We start from the raw sequence: 20,012 nt of genomic DNA, 5'->3' as shown, positions 1-20,012 counted from the left end.
TAAGCAGTAATGCAAACTCAGTCAGAGACATAGATTTTCACTTGCAACTTGCTTTAACATGTTTAACAGTGCATGAAATGTTGTCTAAAACAAAAAAGATAATGCTTTTTAGTGGCTGGAACTGGTTTTATCACATTCTGAATTGAACGTTGAAAATTAGCTTTTCAGAGCCAGCAGAGGTCAAAATAAGCAGTAATGCAAACTCAGTCATAGACATAGATTTTCACTTGCAACTTGCTTTAACATGTTTAACAGTGCATGAAATGTTGTCTAAAACAAAAAGAAAATGCTTTTTAGTGGCTGGAACTGGTTTTATCACATTCTGAATTGAACGTTGAAAATGAGCTTTTCAGAGCCAGCAGAGGTCAAAATAAGCAGTAATGCAAACTCAGTCAGAGACAAAGATTTTCACTTGCAACTTGCTTTAACATGTTTAACAGTGCATGAAATGTTGTCTAAAACAAAAAGAAAATGCTTTTTAGTGGCTGGATCTGGTTTTATCACATTCTGAATTGAACGTTGAAAATGAGCTTTTCAGAGCCAGCAGAGGTCAAAATAAGCAGTAATGCAAATTCAGTCATAGACATAGATTTTCACTTGCAACTTGCTTTAACATGTTTAACAGTGCATGAAATGTTATCTAAAACAAAAAGAATAATGCATTTTAGTGGCTGGAACTGGTTTTATCACATTCTGAATTGAACGTTGAAAATGAGCTTTTCAGAGCCAGCAGAGGTCAAAATAAGCAGTAATGCAAACTCAGTCAGAGACATAGATTTTCACTTGCAACTTGCTTTAACATGTTTAACAGTGCATGAAATGTTGTCTAAAACAAAAAGAATGATGCATTTTAGTAGCTGGATCTGGTTTTATCACATTCTGTGATGGACGTTGAAAATGAGCTTTTCAGAGCCAGCAGAGGTCAAAATAAGCAGTAATGCAAACTCAGTCAGAGACATAGATTTTCACTTGCAACTTGCTTTAACATGTTTAACAGTGCATGAAATGTTGTCTAAAAGAAAAAAGATAATGCTTTTTAGTGGCTGGAAATGGTTTTATCACATTCTGAATTGAACGTTGAAAATGAGCTTTTCAGAGCCAGCAGAGGTCAAAATAAGCAGTAATGCAAACTCAGTCATAGACATAGATTTTCACTTGCAACTTGCTTTAACATGTTTAACAGTGCATGAAATGTTGTCTAAAACAAAAAGAAAATGCTTTTTAGTGGCTGGAACTGGTTTTATCACATTCTGAATTGAACGTTGAAAATGAGCTTTTCAGAGCCAGCAGAGGTCAAAATAAGCAGTAATGCAAACTCAGTCAGAGACAAAGATTTTCACTTGCAACTTGCTTTAACATGTTTAACAGTGCATGAAATGTTGTCTAAAACAAAAAGAAAATGCTTTTTAGTGGCTGGATCTGGTTTTATCACTTTCTGAATTCAACGTTGAAAATGAGCTGTTCTCAGCCAGCAGAGGTCAAAATAAGCTGTAATGCAAACTCAGTCATAGACATAGATTTTCACTTGCAACTTGCTTTAACATGTTTAACAGTGCATGAAATGTTGTCTAAAACAAAAAGATAATGCTTTTTAGTGGCTGGAACTGGTTTTATCACATTCTGAATTGAACGTTGAAAATGAGCTTTTCAGAGCCAGCAGAGGTCAAAATAAGCAGTAATGCAAACTCAGTCAGAGACAAAGATTTTCACTTGCAACTTGCTTTAACATGTTTAACAGTGCATGAAATGTTGTCTAAAACAAAAAGAAAATGCTTTTTAGTGGCTGGATCTGGTTTTATCACATTCTGAATTGAACGTTGAAAATAAGCTTTTCAGAGCCAGCAGAGGTCAAAATAAGCAGTAATGCAAACTCAGTCATAGACATAGATTTTCACTTGCAACTTGCTTTAACATGTTTAACAGTGCATGAAATGTTATCTAAAACAAAAAGAATAATGCATTTTAGTGGCTGGATCTGGTTTTATCACTTTCTGAATTCAACGTTGAAAATGAGCTGTTCTCAGCCAGCAGAGGTCAAAATAAGCAGTAATGCAAACTCAGTCATAGACATAGATTTTCACTTGCAACTTGCTTTAACATATTTAACAGTGCATGAAATGTTGTCTAAAACAAAAAGAAAATGCTTTTTAGTGGCTGGATCTGGTTTTATCACATTCTGAATTGAACGTTGAAAATGAGCTTTTCAGAGCCAGCAGAGGTCAAAATAAGCAGTAATGCAAACTCAGTCATAGACATAGATTTTCACTTGCAACTTGCTTTAACATGTTTAACAGTGCATGAAATGTTATCTAAAACAAAAAGAATAATGCATTTTAGTGGCTGGATCTGGTTTTATCACTTTCTGAATTCAACGTTGAAAATGAGCTGTTCTCAGCCAGCAGAGGTCAAAATAAGCAGTAATGCAAACTCAGTCATAGACATAGATTTTCACTTGCAACTTGCTTTAACATATTTAACAGTGCATGAAATGTTGTCTAAAACAAAAAGAAAATGCTTTTTAGTGGCTGGATCTGGTTTTATCACATTCTGAATTGAACGTTAAAAATGAGCTTTTCAGAGCCAGCAGAGGTCAAAATAAGCAGTAATGCAAACTCAGTCAGAGACATAGATTTTCACTTGCAACTTGCTTTAACATGTTTAACAGTGCATGAAATGTTGTCTAAAACAAAAAGAATGATGCATTTTAGTAGCTGGATCTGGTTTTATCACATTCTGTGATGGACGTTGAAAATGAGCTTTTCAGAGCCAGCAGAGATCAAAATAAGCAGTAATGCAAACTCAGTCATAGACATAGATTTTCACTTGCAACTTTCTCAAACATATTTAACAGTGCATGAAATGTTGTCTAAAACAAAAAGAAAATGCTTTTTAGTGGCTGGAACTGGTTTTATCACATTCTGAATTGAACGTTGAAAATGAGCTTTTCAGAGCCAGCAGAGGTCAAAATAAGCAGTAATGCAAACTCAGTCAGAGACATAGATTTTCACTTGCAACTTGCTTTAACATGTTTAACAGTGCATGAAATGTTGTCTAAAACAAAAAGATAATGCTTTTTAGTGGCTGGAACTGGTTTTATCACATTCTGAATTGAACGTTGAAAATGAGCTTTTCAGAGCCAGCAGAGGTCAAAATAAGCAGTAATGCAAACTCAGTCATAGACATAGATTTTCACTTGCAACTTGCTTTAACATGTTTAACAGTGCATGAAATGTTGTCTAAAACAAAAAGAAAATGCTTTTTAGTGGCTGGAACTGGTTTTATCACATTCTGAATTGAACGTTGAAAATGAGCTTTTCAGAGCCAGCAGAGGTCAAAATAAGCAGTAATGCAAACTCAGTCAGAGACAAAGATTTTCACTTGCAACTTGCTTTAACATGTTTAACAGTGCATGAAATGTTGTCTAAAACAAAAAGAAAATGCTTTTTAGTGGCTGGATCTGGTTTTATCACTTTCTGAATTCAACGTTGAAAATGAGCTGTTCTCAGCCAGCAGAGGTCAAAATAAGCTGTAATGCAAACTCAGTCATAGACATAGATTTTCACTTGCAACTTGCTTTAACATTTTTAACAGTGCATGAAATGTTGTCTAAAACAAAAAGAAAATGCTTTTTAGTGGCTGGAACTGGTTTTATCACATTCTGAATTGAACGTTGAAAATGAGCTTTTCAGAGCCAGCAGAGGTCAAAATAAGCAGTAATGCAAACTCAGTCAGAGACAAAGATTTTCACTTGCAACTTGCTTTAACATGTTTAACAGTGCATGAAATGTTGTCTAAAACAAAAAGAAAATGCTTTTTAGTGGCTGGATCTGGTTTTATCACATTCTGAATTGAACGTTGAAAATGAGCTTTTCAGAGCCAGCAGAGGTCAAAATAAGCAGTAATGCAAACTCAGTCATAGACATAGATTTTCACTTGCAACCTGCTTTAACATGTTTAACAGTGCATGAAATGTTATCTAAAACAAAAAGAATAATGCATTTTAGTGGCTGGATCTGGTTTTATCACTTTCTGAATTCAACGTTGAAAATGAGCTGTTCTCAGCCAGCAGAGGTCAAAATAAGCAGTAATGCAAACTCAGTCATAGACATAGATTTTCACTTGCAACTTGCTTTAACATATTTAACAGTGCATGAAATGTTGTCTAAAACAAAAAGAAAATGCTTTTTAGTGGCTGGATCTGGTTTTATCACATTCTGAATTGAACGTTGAAAATGAGCTTTTCAGAGCCAGCAGAGGTCAAAATAAGCAGTAATGCAAACTCAGTCAGAGACATAGATTTTCACTTGCAACTTGCTTTAACATGTTTAACAGTGCATGAAATGTTGTCTAAAACAAAAAGATAATGCTTTTTAGTGGCTGGAACTGGTTTTATCACATTCTGAATTGAACGTTGAAAATGAGCTTTTCAGAGCCAGCAGAGGTCAAAATAAGCAGTAATGCAAACTCAGTCAGAGACATAGATTTTCACTTGCAACTTGCTTTAACATGTTTAACAGTGCATGAAATGTTGTCTAAAACAAAAAGAATGATGCATTTTAGTAGCTGGATCTGGTTTTATCACATTCTGTGATGGATGTTGAAAATGAGCTTTTCAGAGCCAGCAGAGATCAAAATAAGCAGTAATGCAAACTCAGTCATAGACATAGATTTTCACTTGCAACTTTCTCAAACATATTTAACAGTGCATGAAATGTTGTCTAAAACAAAAAGAAAATGCTTTTTAGTGGCTGGAACTGGTTTTATCACATTCTGAATTGAACGGTGAAAATGAGCTTTTCAGAGCCAGCAGAGGTCAAAATAAGCAGTAATGCAAACTCAGTCAGAGACATAGATTTTCACTTGCAACTTGCTTTAACATGTTTAACAGTGCATGAAATGTTGTCTAAAACAAAAAGATAATGCTTTTTAGTGGCTGGATCTGGTTTTATCACATTCTGAATTGAACGTTGAAAATGAGCTTTTCAGAGCCAGCAGAAGTCAAAATAAGCAGTAATGCAAACTCAGTCAGAGACATAGATTTTCACTTGCAACTTGCTTTAACATGTTTAACAGTGCATGAAATGTTGTCTAAAACAAAAAGATAATGCTTTTTAGTGGCTGGAACTGGTTTTATCACATTCTGAATTGAACGTTGAAAATGAGCTTTTCAGAGCCAGCAGAGGTCAAAATAAGCAGTAATGCAAACTCAGTCAGAGACATAGATTTTCACTTGCAACTTGCTTTAACATGTTTAACAGTGCATGAAATGTTGTCTAAAACAAAAAGAATGATGCATTTTAGTAGCTGGATCTGGTTTTATCACATTCTGTGATGGACGTTGAAAATGAGCTTTTCAGAGCCAGCAGAGATCAAAATAAGCAGTAATGCAAACTCAGTCATAGACATAGATTTTCACTTGCAACTTTCTCAAACATATTTAACAGTGCATGAAATGTTGTCTAAAACAAAAAGAAAATGCTTTTTAGTGGCTGGAACTGGTTTTATCACATTCTGAATTGAACGTTGAAAATGAGCTTTTCAGAGCCAGCAGAGGTCAAAATAAGCAGTAATGCAAACTCAGTCAGAGACATAGATTTTCACTTGCAACTTGCTTTAACATGTTTAACAGTGCATGAAATGTTGTCTAAAACAAAAAGATAATGCTTTTTAGTGGCTGGAACTGGTTTTATCACATTCTGAATTGAACGTTGAAAATGAGCTTTTCAGAGCCAGCAGAGGTCAAAATAAGCAGTAATGCAAACTCAGTCATAGACATAGATTTTCACTTGCAACTTGCTTTAACATGTTTAACAGTGCATGAAATGTTGTCTAAAACAAAAAGAAAATGCTTTTTAGTGGCTGGAACTGGTTTTATCACATTCTGAATTGAACGTTGAAAATGAGCTTTTCAGAGCCAGCAGAGGTCAAAATAAGCAGTAATGCAAACTCAGTCAGAGACAAAGATTTTCACTTGCAACTTGCTTTAACATGTTTAACAGTGCATGAAATGTTGTCTAAAACAAAAAGAAAATGCTTTTTAGTGGCTGGATCTGGTTTTATCACATTCTGAATTGAACGTTGAAAATGAGCTTTTCAGAGCCAGCAGAGGTCAAAATAAGCAGTAATGCAAACTCAGTCATAGACATAGATTTTCACTTGCAACTTGCTTTAACATGTTTAACAGTGCATGAAATGTTGTCTAAAACAAAAAGAAAATGCTTTTTAGTGGCTGGATCTGGTTTTATCACTTTCTGAATTCAACGTTGAAAATGAGCTGTTCTCAGCCAGCAGAGGTCAAAATAAGCTGTAATGCAAACTCAGTCATAGACATAGATTTTCACTTGCAACTTGCTTTAACATTTTTAACAGTGCATGAAATGTTGTCTAAAACAAAAAGAAAATGCTTTTTAGTGGCTGGAACTGGTTTTATCACATTCTGAATTGAACGTTGAAAATGAGCTTTTCAGAGCCAGCAGAGGTCAAAATAAGCAGTAATGCAAACTCAGTCAGAGACAAAGATTTTCACTTGCAACTTGCTTTAACATGTTTAACAGTGCATGAAATGTTGTCTAAAACAAAAAGAAAATGCTTTTTAGTGGCTGGATCTGGTTTTATCACATTCTGAATTGAACGTTGAAAATGAGCTTTTCAGAGCCAGCAGAGGTCAAAATAAGCAGTAATGCAAACTCAGTCATAGACATAGATTTTCACTTGCAACCTGCTTTAACATGTTTAACAGTGCATGAAATGTTATCTAAAACAAAAAGAATAATGCATTTTAGTGGCTGGATCTGGTTTTATCACTTTCTGAATTCAACGTTGAAAATGAGCTGTTCTCAGCCAGCAGAGGTCAAAATAAGCAGTAATGCAAACTCAGTCATAGACATAGATTTTCACTTGCAACTTGCTTTAACATATTTAACAGTGCATGAAATGTTGTCTAAAACAAAAAGAAAATGCTTTTTAGTGGCTGGATCTGGTTTTATCACATTCTGAATTGAACGTTGAAAATGAGCTTTTCAGAGCCAGCAGAGGTCAAAATAAGCAGTAATGCAAACTCAGTCAGAGACATAGATTTTCACTTGCAACTTGCTTTAACATGTTTAACAGTGCATGAAATGTTGTCTAAAACAAAAAGATAATGCTTTTTAGTGGCTGGAACTGGTTTTATCACATTCTGAATTGAACGTTGAAAATGAGCTTTTCAGAGCCAGCAGAGGTCAAAATAAGCAGTAATGCAAACTCAGTCAGAGACATAGATTTTCACTTGCAACTTGCTTTAACATGTTTAACAGTGCATGAAATGTTGTCTAAAACAAAAAGAATGATGCATTTTAGTAGCTGGATCTGGTTTTATCACATTCTGTGATGGACGTTGAAAATGAGCTTTTCAGAGCCAGCAGAGATCAAAATAAGCAGTAATGCAAACTCAGTCATAGACATAGATTTTCACTTGCAACTTTCTCAAACATATTTAACAGTGCATGAAATGTTGTCTAAAACAAAAAGAAAATGCTTTTTAGTGGCTGGAACTGGTTTTATCACATTCTGAATTGAACGGTGAAAATGAGCTTTTCAGAGCCAGCAGAGGTCAAAATAAGCAGTAATGCAAACTCAGTCAGAGACATAGATTTTCACTTGCAACTTGCTTTAACATGTTTAACAGTGCATGAAATGTTGTCTAAAACAAAAAGATAATGCTTTTTAGTGGCTGGATCTGGTTTTATCACATTCTGAATTGAACGTTGAAAATGAGCTTTTCAGAGCCAGCAGAAGTCAAAATAAGCAGTAATGCAAACTCAGTCAGAGACATAGATTTTCACTTGCAACTTGCTTTAACATGTTTAACAGTGCATGAAATGTTGTCTAAAACAAAAAGATAATGCTTTTTAGTGGCTGGAACTGGTTTTATCACATTCTGAATTGAACGTTGAAAATGAGCTTTTCAGAGCCAGCAGAGGTCAAAATAAGCAGTAATGCAAACTCAGTCAGAGACATAGATTTTCACTTGCAACTTGCTTTAACATGTTTAACAGTGCATGAAATGTTGTCTAAAACAAAAAGAATGATGCATTTTAGTAGCTGGATCTGGTTTTATCACATTCTGTGATGGACGTTGAAAATGAGCTTTTCAGAGCCAGCAGAGATCAAAATAAGCAGTAATGCAAACTCAGTCATAGACATAGATTTTCACTTGCAACTTTCTCAAACATATTTAACAGTGCATGAAATGTTGTCTAAAACAAAAAGAAAATGCTTTTTAGTGGCTGGAACTGGTTTTATCACATTCTGAATTGAACGTTGAAAATGAGCTTTTCAGAGCCAGCAGAGGTCAAAATAAGCAGTAATGCAAACTCAGTCAGAGACATAGATTTTCACTTGCAACTTGCTTTAACATGTTTAACAGTGCATGAAATGTTGTCTAAAACAAAAAGATAATGCTTTTTAGTGGCTGGAACTGGTTTTATCACATTCTGAATTGAACGTTGAAAATGAGCTTTTCAGAGCCAGCAGAGGTCAAAATAAGCAGTAATGCAAACTCAGTCATAGACATAGATTTTCACTTGCAACTTGCTTTAACATGTTTAACAGTGCATGAAATGTTGTCTAAAACAAAAAGAAAATGCTTTTTAGTGGCTGGAACTGGTTTTATCACATTCTGAATTGAACGTTGAAAATGAGCTTTTCAGAGCCAGCAGAGGTCAAAATAAGCAGTAATGCAAACTCAGTCAGAGACAAAGATTTTCACTTGCAACTTGCTTTAACATGTTTAACAGTGCATGAAATGTTGTCTAAAACAAAAAGAAAATGCTTTTTAGTGGCTGGATCTGGTTTTATCACATTCTGAATTGAACGTTGAAAATGAGCTTTTCAGAGCCAGCAGAGGTCAAAATAAGCAGTAATGCAAACTCAGTCATAGACATAGATTTTCACTTGCAACTTGCTTTAACATGTTTAACAGTGCATGAAATGTTATCTAAAACAAAAAGAATAATGCATTTTAGTGGCTGGATCTGGTTTTATCACTTTCTGAAATCAACGTTGAAAATGAGCTTTTCAGAGCCAGCAGAGGTCAAAATAAGCAGTAATGCAAACTCAGTCAGAGACAAAGATTTTCACTTGCAACTTGCTTTAACATGTTTAACAGTGCATGAAATGTTGTCTAAAACAAAAAGAAAATGCTTTTTAGTGGCTGGATCTGGTTTTATCACATTCTGAATTGAACGTTGAAAATGAGCTTTTCAGAGCCAGCAGAGGTTAAAATAAGCAGTAATGCAAACTCAGTCAGAGACATAGATTTTCACTTGCAACTTGCTTTAACATGTTTAACAGTGCATGAAATGTTGTCTAAAACAAAAAGATAATGCTTTTTAGTGGCTGGAACTGGTTTTATCACATTCTGAATTGAACGTTGAAAATGAGCTTTTCAGAGCCAGCAGAGGTCAAAATAAGCAGTAATGCAAACTCAGTCATAGACATAGATTTTCACTTGCAACTTGCTTTAACATGTTTAACAGTGCATGAAATGTTGTCTAAAACAAAAAGAAAATGCTTTTTAGTGGCTGGAACTGGTTTTATCACATTCTGAATTGAACGTTGAAAATGAGCTTTTCAGAGCCAGCAGAGGTCAAAATAAGCAGTAATGCAAACTCAGTCAGAGACAAAGATTTTCACTTGCAACTTGCTTTAACATGTTTAACAGTGCATGAAATGTTGTCTAAAACAAAAAGAAAATGCTTTTTAGTGGCTGGATCTGGTTTTATCACATTCTGAATTGAACGTTGAAAATGAGCTTTTCAGAGCCAGCAGAGGTCAAAATAAGCAGTAATGCAAACTCAGTCATAGACATAGATTTTCACTTGCAACTTGCTTTAACATGTTTAACAGTGCATGAAATGTTATCTAAAACAAAAAGAATAATGCATTTTAGTGGCTGGAACTGGTTTTATCACATTTTGAATTGAACGTTGAAAATGAGCTTTTCAGAGCCAGCAGAGGTCAAAATAAGCAGTAATGCAAACTCAGTCATAGACATAGATTTTCACTTGCAACTTGCTTTAACATGTTTAACAGTGCATGAAATGTTATCTAAAACAAAAAGAATAATGCATTTTAGTGGCTGGATCTGGTTTTATCACTTTCTGAATTCAACGTTGAAAATGAGCTGTTCTCAGCCAGCAGAGGTCAAAATAAGCTGTAATGCAAACTCAGTCATAGACATAGATTTTCACTTGCAACTTGCTTTAACATATTTAACAGTGCATGAAATGTTGTCTAAAACAAAAAGAAAATGCTTTTTAGTGGCTGGATCTGGTTTTATCACATTCTGAATTGAACGTTGAAAATGAGCTTTTCAGAGCCAGCAGAGGTCAAAATAAGCAGTAATGCAAACTCAGTCAGAGACAAAGATTTTCACTTGCAACTTGCTTTAACATGTTTAACAGTGCATGACATGTTGTCTAAAACAAAAAGAAAATGCTTTTTAGTGGCTGGATCTGGTTTTATCACATTCTGAATTGAACGTTGAAAATGAGCTTTTCAGAGCCAGCAGAGGTCAAAATAAGCAGTAATGCAAACTCAGTCATAGACATAGATTTTCACTTGCAACTTGCTTTAACATGTTTAACAGTGCATGAAATGTTATCTAAAACAAAAAGAATAATGCATTTTAGTGGCTGGAACTGGTTTTATCACATTCTGAATTGAACGTTGAAAATGAGCTTTTCAGAGCCAGCAGAGGTCAAAATAAGCAGTGATGCAAACTCAGTCATAGACATAGATTTTCACTTGCAACTTTCTTAAACATATTTAACAGTGCATGAAATGTTGTCTAAAACAAAAAGAAAATGCTTTTTAGTGGCTGGAACTGGTTTTATCACATTCTGAATTGAACGTTGAAAATGAGCTTTTCAGAGCCAGCAGAGGTCAAAATAAGCAGTAATGCAAACTCAGTCATAGACATAGATTTTCACTTGCAACTTGCTTTAACATGTTTAACAGTGCATGAAATGTTATCTAAAACAAAAAGAATAATGCATTTTAGTGGCTGGATCTGGTTTTATCACTTTCTGAATTCAACGTTGAAAATGAGCTGTTCTCAGCCAGCAGAGGTCAAAATAAGCAGTAATGCAAACTCAGTCAGAGACATAGATTTTCACTTGCAACTTGCTTTAACATGTTTAACAGTGCATGAAATGTTGTCTAAAACAAAAAGAAAATGCTTTTTAGTGGCTGGAACTGGTTTTATCACATTCTGAATTGAACGTTGAAAATGAGCTTTTCAGAGCCAGCAGAGGTCAAAATAAGCAGTAATGCAAACTCAGTCAGAGACAAAGATTTTCACTTGCAACTTGCTTTAACATGTTTAACAGTGCATGAAATGTTGTCTAAAACAAAAAGATAATGCTTTTTAGTGGCTGGAACTGGTTTTATCACATTCTGAATTGAACGTTGAAAATGAGCTTTTAGGAGCCAGCAGAGGTCAAAATAAGCGGTAATGCAAACTCAGTCAGAGACAAAGATTTTCACTTGCAACTTGCTTTAACATGTTTAACAGTGCATGAAATGTTGTCTAAAACAAAAAGAAAATGCTTTTTAGTGGCTGGATCTGGTTTTATCACATTCTGAATTGAACGTTGAAAATGAGCTTTTCAGAGCCAGCAGAGGTCAAAATAAGCAGTAATGCAAACTCAGTCATAGACATAGATTTTCACTTGCATCTTGCTTTAACATGTTTAACAGTGCATGAAATGTTATCTAAAACAAAAAGAAAATGCTTATTAGTGGCTGGATCTGGTTTTATCACTTTCTGAATTCAAAGTTGAAAATGAGCTTTTCAGAGCAAGCAGAGGTCAAAATAAGCAGTAATGCAAACTCAGTCATAGACATAGATTTTCACTTGCAACTTGCTTTAACATGTTTAACAGTGCATGAAATGTTATCTAAAACAAAAAGAATAATGCATTTTAGTGGCTGGATCTGGTTTTATCACTTTCTGAATTCAACGTTGAAAATGAGCTGTTCTCAGCCAGCAGAGGTCAAAATAAGCAGTAATGCAAACTCAGTCAGAGACATAGATTTTCACTTGCAACTTGCTTTAACATGTTTAACAGTGCATGAAATGTTGTCTAAAACAAAAAGATAATGCTTTTTAGTGGCTGGAACTGGTTTTATCACATTCTAAATTGAACGTTGAAAATGAGCTTATCTCAGCCAGCAGAAGGGTCAAATCACAGTAATGCAAACTCAGTCAGAGACATAGATTTTCACTTGCAACTTGCTTTAACATGTTTAACAGTGCATGAAATGTTGTCTAAAACAAAAAAAATGATGCATTTTAGTAGCTGGATCTGGTTTTATCACATTCTGTGATGGACGTTGAAAATGAGCTTTTCACAGCCAGCAGAGATCAAAATAAGCAGTAATGCAAACTCAGTCATAGACATAGATTTTCACTTGCAACTTTCTTAAACATATTTAACAGTGCATGAAATGTTGTCTAAAACAAAAAGAAAATGCTTTTTAGTGGCTGGAACTGGTTTTATCACATTCTGAATTGAACGTTGAAAATGAGCTTTTCAGAGCCAGCAGAGGTTAAAATAAGCAGTAATGCAAACTCAGTCAGAGACATAGATTTTCACTTGCAACTTGCTTTAACATGTTTAACAGTGCATGAAATGTTGTCTAAAACAAAAAGATAATGCTTTTTAGTGGCTGGAACTGGTTTTATCACATTCTGAATTGAACGTTGAAAATGAGCTTTTCAGAGCCAGCAGAGGTCAAAATAAGCAGTAATGCAAACTCAGTCATAGACATAGATTTTCACTTGCAACTTGCTTTAACATGTTTAACAGTGCATGAAATGTTGTCTAAAACAAAAAGAAAATGCTTTTTAGTGGCTGGAACTGGTTTTATCACATTCTGAATTGAACGTTGAAAATGAGCTTTTCAGAGCCAGCAGAGGTCAAAATAAGCAGTAATGCAAACTCAGTCATAGACATAGATTTTCACTTGCATCTTGCTTTAACATGTTTAACAGTGCATGAAATGTTATCTAAAACAAAAAGAAAATGCTTATTAGTGGCTGGATCTGGTTTTATCACTTTCTGAATTCAAAGTTGAAAATGAGCTTTTCAGAGCAAGCAGAGGTCAAAATAAGCAGTAATGCAAACTCAGTCATAGACATAGATTTTCACTTGCAACTTGCTTTAACATGTTTAACAGTGCATGAAATGTTATCTAAAACAAAAAGAATAATGCTTTTTAGTGGCTGGAACTGGTTTTATCACATTCTGAATTGAACGTTGAAAATGAGCTTTTCAGAGCCAGCAGAGGTCAAAATAAGCAGTAATGCAAACTCAGTCAGAGACAAAGATTTTCACTTGCAACTTGCTTTAACATGTTTAACAGTGCATGAAATGTTGTCTAAAACAAAAAGAAAATGCTTTTTAGTGGCTGGATCTGGTTTTATCACATTCTGAATTGAACGTTGAAAATGAGCTTTTCAGAGCCAGCAGAGGTCAAAATAAGCAGTAATGCAAACTCAGTCATAGACATAGATTTTCACTTGCAACTTGCTTTAACATGTTTAACAGTGCATGAAATGTTATCTAAAACAAAAAGAATAATGCATTTTAGTGGCTGGAACTGGTTTTATCACATTCTGAATTGAACGTTGAAAATGAGCTTTTCAGAGCCAGCAGAGGTCAAAATAAGCAGTGATGCAAACTCAGTCATAGACATAGATTTTCACTTGCAACTTTCTTAAACATATTTAACAGTGCATGAAATGTTGTCTAAAACAAAAAGAAAATGCTTTTTAGTGGCTGGAACTGGTTTTATCACATTCTGAATTGAACGTTGAAAATGAGCTTTTCAGAGCCAGCAGAGGTCAAAATAAGCAGTAATGCAAACTCAGTCATAGACATAGATTTTCACTTGCAACTTGCTTTAACATGTTTAACAGTGCATGAAATGTTATCTAAAACAAAAAGAATAATGCATTTTAGTGGCTGGATCTGGTTTTATCACTTTCTGAATTCAACGTTGAAAATGAACTGTTCTCAGCCAGCAGAGGTCAAAATAAGCAGTAATGCAAACTCAGTCAGAGACATAGATTTTCACTTGCAACTTGCTTTAACATGTTTAACAGTGCATGAAATGTTGTCTAAAACAAAAAGAAAATGCTTTTTAGTGGCTGGAACTGGTTTTATCACATTCTGAATTGAACGTTGAAAATGAGCTTTTCAGAGCCAGCAGAGGTCAAAATAAGCAGTAATGCAAACTCAGTCAGAGACAAAGATTTTCACTTGCAACTTGCTTTAACATGTTTAACAGTGCATGAAATGTTGTCTAAAACAAAAAGATAATGCTTTTTAGTGGCTGGAACTGGTTTTATCACATTCTGAATTGAACGTTGAAAATGAGCTTTTAGGAGCCAGCAGAGGTCAAAATAAGCAGTAATGCAAACTCAGTCAGAGACAAAGATTTTCACTTGCAACTTGCTTTAACATGTTTAACAGTGCATGAAATGTTGTCTAAAACAAAAAGAAAATGCTTTTTAGTGGCTGGATCTGGTTTTATCACATTCTGAATTGAACGTTGAAAATGAGCTTTTCAGAGCCAGCAGAGGTCAAAATAAGCAGTAATGCAAACTCAGTCATAGACATAGATTTTCACTTGCATCTTGCTTTAACATGTTTAACAGTGCATGAAATGTTATCTAAAACAAAAAGAAAATGCTTATTAGTGGCTGGATCTGGTTTTATCACTTTCTGAATTCAAAGTTGAAAATGAGCTTTTCAGAGCAAGCAGAGGTCAAAATAAGCAGTAATGCAAACTCAGTCATAGACATAGATTTTCACTTGCAACTTGCTTTAACATGTTTAACAGTGCATGAAATGTTATCTAAAACAAAAAGAATAATGCATTTTAGTGGCTGGATCTGGTTTTATCACTTTCTGAATTCAACGTTGAAAATGAGCTGTTCTCAGCCAGCAGAGGTCAAAATAAGCAGTAATGCAAACTCAGTCAGAGACATAGATTTTCACTTGCAACTTGCTTTAACATGTTTAACAGTGCATGAAATGTTGTCTAAAACAAAAAGATAATGCTTTTTAGTGGCTGGAACTGGTTTTATCACATTCTAAATTGAACGTTGAAAATGAGCTTATCTCAGCCAGCAGAAGGGTCAAATCACAGTAATGCAAACTCAGTCAGAGACATAGATTTTCACTTGCAACTTGCTTTAACATGTTTAACAGTGCATGAAATGTTGTCTAAAACAAAAAGAATGATGCATTTTAGTAGCTGGATCTGGTTTTATCACATTCTGTGATGGACGTTGAAAATGAGCTTTTCACAGCCAGCAGAGATCAAAATAAGCAGTAATGCAAACTCAGTCATAGACATAGATTTTCACTTGCAACTTTCTTAAACATATTTAACAGTGCATGAAATGTTGTCTAAAACAAAAAGAAAATGCTTTTTAGTGGCTGGAACTGGTTTTATCACATTCTGAATTGAACGTTGAAAATGAGCTTTTCAGAGCCAGCAGAGGTTAAAATAAGCAGTAATGCAAACTCAGTCAGAGACATAGATTTTCACTTGCAACTTGCTTTAACATGTTTAACAGTGCATGAAATGTTGTCTAAAACAAAAAGATAATGCTTTTTAGTGGCTGGAACTGGTTTTATCACATTCTGAATTGAACGTTGAAAATGAGCTTTTCAGAGCCAGCAGAGGTCAAAATAAGCAGTAATGCAAACTCAGTCATAGACATAGATTTTCACTTGCAACTTGCTTTAACATGTTTAACAGTGCATGAAATGTTGTCTAAAACAAAAAGAAAATGCTTTTTAGTGGCTGGAACTGGTTTTATCACATTCTGAATTGAACGTTGAAAATGAGCTTTTCAGAGCCAGCAGAGGTCAAAATAAGCAGTAATGCAAACTCAGTCAGAGACAAAGATTTTCACTTGCAACTTGCTTTAACATGTTTAACAGTGCATGAAATGTTGTCTAAAACAAAAAGAAAATGCTTTTTAGTGGCTGGATCTGGTTTTATCACATTCTGAATTGAACGTTGAAAATGAGCTTTTCAGAGCCAGCAGAGGTCAAAATAAGCAGTAATGCAAACTCAGTCATAGACATAGATTTTCACTTGCAACTTGCTTTAACATGTTTAACAGTGCATGAAATGTTATCTAAAACAAAAAGAATAATGCATTTTAGTGGCTGGAACTGGTTTTATCACATTCTGAATTGAACGTTGAAAATGAGCTTTTCAGAGCCAGCAGAGGTCAAAATAAGCAGTGATGCAAACTCAGTCATAGACATAGATTTTCACTTGCAACTTTCTTAAACATATTTAACAGTGCATGAAATGTTGTCTAAAACAAAAAGAAAATGCTTTTTAGTGGCTGGAACTGGTTTTATCACATTCTGAATTGAACGTTGAAAATGAGCTTTTCAGAGCCAGCAGAGGTCAAAATAAGCAGTAATGCAAACTCAGTCAGAGACAAAGATTTTCACTTGCAACTTGCTTTAACATGTTTAACAGTGCATGAAATGTTATCTAAAACAAAAAGAATAATGCATTTTAGTGGCTGGATCTGGTTTTATCACTTTCTGAATTCAACGTTGAAAATGAGCTGTTCTCAGCCAGCAGAGGTCAAAATAAGCTGTAATGAAAACTCAGTCATAGACATAGATTTTCACTTGCAACTTGCTTTAACATATTTAACAGTGCATGAAATGTTGTCTAAAACAAAAAGAAAATGCTTTTTAGTGGCTGGATCTGGTTTTATCACATTCTGAATTGAACGTTGAAAATGAGCTTTTCAGAGCCAGCAGAGGTCAAAATAAGCAGTAATGCAAACTCAGTCAGAGACAAAGATTTTCACTTGCAACTTGCTTTAACATGTTTAACAGTGCATGACATGTTGTCTAAAACAAAAAGAAAATGCTTTTTAGTGGCTGGATCTGGTTTTATCACATTCTGAATTGAACGTTGAAAATGAGCTTTTCAGAGCCAGCAGAGGTCAAAATAAGCAGTAATGCAAACTCAGTCATAGACATAGATTTTCACTTGCATCTTGCTTTAACATGTTTAACAGTGCATGAAATGTTATCTAAAACAAAAAGAAAATGCTTATTAGTGGCTGGATCTGGTTTTATCACTTTCTGAATTCAAAGTTGAAAATTAGCTTTTCAGAGCAAGCAGAGGTCAAAATAAGCAGTAATGCAAACTCAGTCATAGACATAGATTTTCACTTGCAACTTGCTTTAACATGTTTAACAGTGCATGAAATGTTATCTAAAACAAAAAGAATAATGCTTTTTAGTGGCTGGAACTGGTTTTATCACATTCTGAATTGAACGTTGAAAATGAGCTTTTCAGAGCCAGCAGAGGTCAAAATAAGCAGTAATGCAAACTCAGTCAGAGACAAAGATTTTCACTTGCAACTTGCTTTAACATGTTTAACAGTGCATGAAATGTTGTCTAAAACAAAAAGATAATGCTTTTTAGTGGCTGGAACTGGTTTTATCACATTCTAAATTGAACGTTGAAAATGAGCTTATCTCAGCCAGCAGAAGGGTCAAATCACAGTAATGCAAACTCAGTCAGAGACATAGATTTTCACTTGCAACTTGCTTTAACATGTTTAACAGTGCATGAAATGTTGTCTAAAACAAAAAGAATGATGCATTTTAGTAGCTGGATCTGGTTTTATCACATTCTGTGATGGACGTTGAAAATGAGCTTTTCACAGCCAGCAGAGATCAAAATAAGCAGTAATGCAAACTCAGTCATAGACATAGATTTTCACTTGCAACTTTCTTAAACATATTTAACAGTGCATGAAATGTTGTCTAAAACAAAAAGAAAATGCTTTTTAGTGGCTGGAACTGGTTTTATCACATTCTGAATTGAACGTTGAAAATGAGCTTTTCAGAGCCAGCAGAGGTTAAAATAAGCAGTAATGCAAACTCAGTCAGAGACATAGATTTTCACTTGCAACTTGCTTTAACATGTTTAACAGTGCATGAAATGTTGTCTAAAACAAAAAGATAATGCTTTTTAGTGGCTGGAACTGGTTTTATCACATTCTGAATTGAACGTTGAAAATGAGCTTTTCAGAGCCAGCAGAGGTCAAAATAAGCAGTAATGCAAACTCAGTCATAGACATAGATTTTCACTTGCAACTTGCTTTAACATGTTTAACAGTGCATGAAATGTTGTCTAAAACAAAAAGAAAATGCTTTTTAGTGGCTGGAACTGGTTTTATCACATTCTGAATTGAACGTTGAAAATGAGCTTTTCAGAGCCAGCAGAGGTCAAAATAAGCAGTAATGCAAACTCAGTCAGAGACAAAGATTTTCACTTGCAACTTGCTTTAACATGTTTAACAGTGCATGAAATGTTGTCTAAAACAAAAAGAAAATGCTTTTTAGTGGCTGGATCTGGTTTTATCACATTCTGAATTGAACGTTGAAAATGAGCTTTTCAGAGCCAGCAGAGGTCAAAATAAGCAGTAATGCAAACTCAGTCATAGACATAGATTTTCACTTGCAACTTGCTTTAACATGTTTAACAGTGCATGAAATGTTATCTAAAACAAAAAGAATAATGCATTTTAGTGGCTGGAACTGGTTTTATCACATTCTGAATTGAACGTTGAAAATGAGCTTTTCAGAGCCAGCAGAGGTCAAAATAAGCAGTGATGCAAACTCAGTCATAGACATAGATTTTCACTTGCAACTTTCTTAAACATATTTAACAGTGCATGAAATGTTGTCTAAAACAAAAAGAAAATGCTTTTTAGTGGCTGGAACTGGTTTTATCACATTCTGAATTGAACGTTGAAAATGAGCTTTTCAGAGCCAGCAGAGGTCAAAATAAGCAGTAATGCAAACTCAGTCAGAGACAAAGATTTTCACTTGCAACTTGCTTTAACATGTTTAACAGTGCATGAAATGTTATCTAAAACAAAAAGAATAATGCATTTTAGTGGCTGGATCTGGTTTTATCACTTTCTGAATTCAACGTTGAAAATGAGCTGTTCTCAGCCAGCAGAGGTCAAAATAAGCTGTAATGAAAACTCAGTCATAGACATAGATTTTCACTTGCAACTTGCTTTAACATATTTAACAGTGCATGAAATGTTGTCTAAAACAAAAAGAAAATGCTTTTTAGTGGCTGGATCTGGTTTTATCACATTCTGAATTGAACGTTGAAAATGAGCTTTTCAGAGCCAGCAGAGGTCAAAATAAGCAGTAATGCAAACTCAGTCAGAGACAAAGATTTTCACTTGCAACTTGCTTTAACATGTTTAACAGTGCATGACATGTTGTCTAAAACAAAAAGAAAATGCTTTTTAGTGGCTGGATCTGGTTTTATCACATTCTGAATTGAACGTTGAAAATGAGCTTTTCAGAGCCAGCAGAGGTCAAAATAAGCAGTAATGCAAACTCAGTCATAGACATAGATTTTCACTTGCATCTTGCTTTAACATGTTTAACAGTGCATGAAATGTTATCTAAAACAAAAAGAAAATGCTTATTAGTGGCTGGATCTGGTTTTATCACTTTCTGAATTCAAAGTTGAAAATGAGCTTTTCAGAGCAAGCAGAGGTCAAAATAAGCAGTAATGCAAACTCAGTCATAGACATAGATTTTCACTTGCAACTTGCTTTAACATGTTTAACAGTGCATGAAATGTTATCTAAAACAAAAAGAATAATGCTTTTTAGTGGCTGGAACTGGTTTTATCACATTCTGAATTGAACGTTGAAAATGAGCTTTTCAGAGCCAGCAGAGGTCAAAATAAGCAGTAATGCAAACTCAGTCAGAGACAAAGATTTTCACTTGCAACTTGCTTTAACATGTTTAACAGTGCATGAAATGTTGTCTAAAACAAAAAGAAAATGCTTTTTAGTGGCTGGATCTGGTTTTATCACATTCTGAATTGAACGTTGAAAATGAGCTTTTCAGAGCCAGCAGAGGTCAAAA

Source organism: Danio rerio, chromosome 16 (genome assembly GCF_052040795.2).
Source record: "Danio rerio strain M-AB ecotype USA chromosome 16, GRCz13ab, whole genome shotgun sequence".
Classification (NCBI taxonomy): Eukaryota; Metazoa; Chordata; class Actinopteri; order Cypriniformes; family Danionidae; genus Danio; species Danio rerio.
The sequence above is the reverse complement of the archived record's forward strand: the minus strand, read 5'-3'. Positions refer to the sequence as shown.